The sequence below is a fragment of the Nymphalis io genome, chromosome 11, assembly GCF_905147045.1.
Source record: "Nymphalis io chromosome 11, ilAglIoxx1.1, whole genome shotgun sequence".
Lineage (NCBI taxonomy): Eukaryota > Metazoa > Arthropoda > Insecta > Lepidoptera > Nymphalidae > Nymphalis > Nymphalis io.
Genome location: NC_065898.1, coordinates 7,420,005 through 7,425,948, shown reverse-complemented (window position 1 = coordinate 7,425,948; position 5,944 = coordinate 7,420,005).

Genomic DNA, 5,944 nt, shown 5'->3' with positions numbered 1-5,944 from the left:
AAAATAAATCAGAAATAATAAAGCCACATCCGTTTTAATTAGAGGCATGCTTTGAGCAATGACGTACTGATATGACATTGCGGATATGATCATGGGGTACAACACGAGATCGTGCACACACATTGACAATATATTATATCAATGTAATGCCCACCTTTTTTCAAACATCATATTCGTATAATAAAACAATTAGTTCTTAAGATCATTTGTTAAAAAAAAATATGTGCATGTTATAATATTACTTGACACATTCTGAATTTAAATGTTCAAGGTTATTATAAAGTTACTGTCATTCGATGTAAGGCTTGTGTGCGCAAGATTTTATTCTAAGTTAATCTTTATAAATAATTTATTAAATATAATATAATTCAATAGATCAATTATTAAGCTTGCTATACACTGTTTTAAAAAGGAAGTTATCAATTGTAGTTCGCGGTATTGGCAAATAAGAATGGGTTCTATATATATTTCTTAATACTTAACATATTTTTAACTCATGAGACCATTAATTTAATAAGATAAGTTTTTTTTATGATATTGCCATTTATGATTATAATTAAGATATTATTTATAAGGTATGTTTCTTGGTATGGAACTATGAGCATTAACATAAATTGATTTTAAGCTAAGCTATTAAATATATTTTAAAATTAATAATATACTGGTGGTAGAGCTTTGTGCAAGCTCGTCTGGGTAGGTACCACCCACTCATCAGATATTCTACCGCAAAACAGCAGTACTTGTTATTGTTGTGTTCCGGTTTGAAGGATGAGTGAGCCAGTGTAATTACAGGCACAAGGGACATAAAATCTTAGTTCCCAAGGTTGGTGGCGCATTGACTATGTAAGCGATGGTTGACATTTCTTACAATGCCAATGTCTAAGGGTTTTTGGTGACCACTTACCATCAGGTGGCCCATATACTCGTCCGCCTTCCTATTCTATAAAAAAAATAATATATAATTATATAACATTTCATATCTCTGTAGGTATAATGAATTCCTAAGAAATTTCACTATCGAGTGATTTTTGCTACCTAATGCATACATACTCTTAAAATGTGAACTGCTTGTACTGGTTATAAAGCTTACTTAGCCATTTATTTATTTCGATGTGTTGTGGTATTGCTAATCACTTGATTATATAATATGTTAACTAGTAGTTTTGCCTGCAGTAATTACATATTATTTTAATTGCAATAATTAATCAAATGCGAAATTAAGAATTTTTTAAGATACATATTATAGTTACTTTTGTAAATAATTAAAATAAAGAAATAGTGCAAGCCTCTTGGCAGTAGCCACCACTGTTCAGCTATTCAACCACCAATCAATACTGATAATAATCAATACTAATAATAATCTGGTGGTAGGGCTTTGTGTTAGCTCGTCTGGGTAAGTACCACCCACGCATCAGATATTCTACCTCAAAGCAGCAGTACTTGGTATTCTTATGTTTCGATTTGAAGGATGAGTATAATTACAGACACAAGGGACATAACATCTTAGCTCCCAAGGTTGGTAGCGCGTTGGCGATGTAAGCGATGGTTAACATTTCTTACAATGCCAATGTCCATGGGCTTTGGTGACCACTTACCATCAGGATGATATGCTCATTAGGTAAGGTATGGATTATCTGCCTCATTTTCCTAGCAAACGTAAAAGTATTGTTTTATGTTTGCTAGGAAAATGAGTATTATATATATTATTAATAATATTTCATTTCCAATTAATCTCCCCAGGCCAAAAATACATAATACGAATGTATAGTATATATATTATAAATAATTATAATAATAATAATGTCCTCCAGACCGATTTCGGCCACGGCGGCCAATCTCAAGAGAGATTAGCCAACTACGCAGGAGATATTATAGTGTACAAGTGTGTGCGCAAACACAGGTGCACTCTCTATTCCCTAACTCTCATAATCCGATGGGACGGCAATCCGACACGACCGGAAAGAGTTCAGGCGCAGGACAAACGGCTTTACGTGCTTTCCGAGGCACGGGAGTGTACTCACTTCCAACTTTCAGACTCCAGGCTGCTACTGAGAATTTTCTGACCGAAAAACCCAATAACTTTTTATTGGCCCGACCTGGGAATTGAACCCAGGACCTCCGGGTCTGCGGCCTTATATCAAGCCACTAGACCAACGAGGCAGTCAGTATAGTAATTACATGTCAGGCATAAGACAAAAATAATATCCATAAGTCCAGTTACACGAGGGCGCTTGTAAATAATGAAGATGCTTAATAAATATCTTCGCGTTCATTAAAGAGCGATTTGCATTCGTGAATCATTCGTATTTTTAAATTAAACGACGTATCAACCAGAAAAAAAAATACGAACGCGTAGAACGGAATATAATTTTCTTGTGTGATCACTGGGGTGTCCCCGTACCGGATGCCAATGACTAATTAGTATAAACAGGTATTGATTTACAAATAAAAACATTTTAATCTTACATCTCAGTCAAGTCGTTGTTAAAACTTATTGACAGTTGATAAATTGTATAAAACTTCTTTTATTTTATTTTCGTTACAAAACAAGTAAGTCTTTGTCGCTGTTGTTAGTTATTTAAATATTACTTCTACAATTGACTTTTTACACGCCATTAAATGTTAATACTAATGTATTATAGTAATATTAGAGTACTTAAGTACCCAGTAATTTAAGTGCTAAGCCACGCATTGTGTTTTTTTTTAAATGAATCGTCCTGGGTTTTTTGACTATATAATTTCAATGTTAAAGAGTGCAACGTATCTATATGATGAGCTTCGTGATGTTGGGGGTTCGATTCCCACCCAGGAAAGACATTTGTGTGCATGAACATGTCTGTTTGTGTTGAGTTTGGGTGCAATTATCTTTATAAGTATGTGTTTACAAAATAAAAGTAGTATATGTAGTATATCAGTTGTCTGGTTTGTATAGTACAAGCTCTGCTTAAATTGGGATCAGAGCTGCTTAAATAGCGATTTAGTGAAACAACCTATACATAATTTTACAGTTGCAATAGTTATTTGAAGGCTGAGAAATGAGTCAAAAATGCCTAAAAATTATATATATACTATATATACTACTATAATAATTAATTATATATTTACTTTTTTATTTTAATATATATACTACTTTATAATTACTATAATAATTATATTAAAGTAATAAACTTTATAATTACTATAATAATTACTTATATACTATATATACTACTTATATATAATGGGGTTAATTATTTTCTTTATGTAGATTTTGTTGAAAATATTTTAAAGTTATTATATAAACGAGTAAGTATGTTATGCTACCATGTTTAACGAAAAACACGTATATCTGATATATTAATATATGATATTGTAGTATTGTAATAATATAAATGTAGTAGATAGGAACATTTAATCAGCAAAACTTATATTTAAATACCGAACAAACACCAATTATTTATAACAATGAAGGAATACGAAATAATCTTTAGTGGGCGCACCAGAAACTCTTACGGTAACAGCCTTTGAATGTCCCACTGCTGGGCTAAGGCCTCCTCTCCTTTTTTGAGGAGAAGGTTTGGAGCTTATTCCACCACGCTGATCCAATGCGGGTTGGTGAAATACACATGTGGCAGAATTTCAGTGAAATTAGACTCATGCAGGTTTCTTCACGATGTTTTCCTTCACTGTCAAACGCGAGATAAATTATAAACACAAATTAAGCACATGAAAATCAGTGGTGCTTGCCCGGATTTGAACCCATGATCATATCTTGTATTTATAATAATCTATATAATGTCATAGAATTGTCTGCATATTGGTCAATTATTCACTATACAAACTTACCTTTCAGATATTTATTAAGAATAATGGCTAATAAAAATAGTGTAATTACTAAATGCATGCCCTAGTATAAATATGTACGTATCCTTTGTGTAGTTATATGCTAAGTTGTACCGGCGCGTGCGCTGCCTTAGCTTTGGAATACAAACATCTAATTGTGCTATCGCTGGGCTATTAGTGATGTAACATAATTTTGAGGGCGTAGTAACTTATCGTAAAGAATTATGGTAATAAGAATCATATCTAATTGACAATACAATATTCTTTTATTGATGATGCATTGTTTCGATACATATTTGATAATTATTTAATAATTATTATTGTTCAAATACAAGGAAAGATATAGTTTAAAAACATACATCAAATCTTAAAAGCATGATAGCAGTGACAGTGACAGTGACATTTGCATCTAAACTGAACCGATCCATTGTTCGAAAATAATATTAGGTATATTTCTTAATATAATCATACATGTAAAAAATTATTTTGACACAGTAACATTTCGTATTTGATTGTTATTATTGTTGGTTGACAACAATATCTTTATGCTTTTGTGTTATTAACGAGTTCGATCAATCATTATTTCTAATAACTACATGTGTAGGACAATAAGTAGGTTAGTAGGCGAATTAAAGAAAAGATAGATCAGTGATCTTTTAAAACACTTATATTAATTCTGTTTTCGACGCTGCTTCCGAAAATAATAAATAATAAACAAAAAAGTTTTTCATATTATATTTTGACTTGTTGAAGAACTTGTTTAACTCTATTTATTAGCACTGACGCATTCAATATTTTATACTCTCAAAGATTTACTGATGGTAGGGCTTTGTGCAAGCTCGTCTGGGTAGGTACCACCCACTCATCAGATGTTCTACCGCAAAACAGCAATACTTGATATTGTTGTGTTCCGGTTTGAAGGGTGAGTGAGCCAGTGTAATTACAGGCACAAGGGACATAAAATCTTAGTTCCCAAGGTTGGTGGCGCATTGGATATGTAAGCGATGGTTGACATTTCTTACAATGCCAATGTCTAAGAGCGTTGGTGACCACTTACCATCAGGTGGCCCATATGCTCGTCCGCCTTCCTATTCTATAAAAAAAAAAGACGTGCTATTTGTTTTTCTAAAATTAATTCATACCATAGAACATTTGTTTCGGTAATGGTTCTCGTACACTATGGTTTTTGTTATTTAATTGACGCCTTTATTAACTGTAAATTATCGCATTACATTTTTCAAATTTGTCGAATTGTTTGAATTTGAAAATTAAAAATTACGTCACATTCCATTTTTAATTTATAAGTGAAGTTCTCAACCTATCCCAATTGTAGTGAATCGTTAAGCCTTTACGGAGACGCGGAAGGTAATGGTGTTAATCGATAGTCGAGATTCGATATTGTCGGCTCGCACGTCACTAGCTGGGCGCGGTCGATGTCGCAACCCGGGCACGCGAACTCGTGTGCAGCCGAGCTTGTTTCGATCTTGTCATTGTACTCGAATTGTTTCCACCATTTTTGCTCCCATTTTACTTTTCCGTGTTGTAATTCTGCTTCTATTTATCTATGTCATTCATAGCGAGTCAATTATTAAGACATTTTTTTCTTGATTGCATGCGTAATACGAAATTAAATCTAATGCGTTATAAATATAATATGTTTTGTGTGTGACATTATGTATTTGTATTAGCTTCAATAGAATATATTTTGTTTAATGTTTTATGAATAAATAGGGAATAAAATAAAATAGGCACAATATATGCAAACTTACATAATGGTAAAAGGCATTCTATTCTAGACAACCCTAACTTGCACAGATAATATATGGTGCAAATATATAATACGAAATACAAAAACGTTTTAAATGAATTTGCCTGTATTACAGGGAGTGCCTGCCTCAAGTACATAGTTTCCTTAGGTATTTTTAATTCCACAAACTTCATAAATAAGTCATTAAACGTTATAAGATATATTAGGAATTTATTACATGAAAATTAACAGCGTTTAGGCTTATACTAATTAAATGGCGTAATTAGATTCAATACAAGAAGCTTTTATATCAATAGTAGTATCTTTAAATCAACCTTATGAATAAGAAGGAACACAGTTTAAATTAGTTTTTTG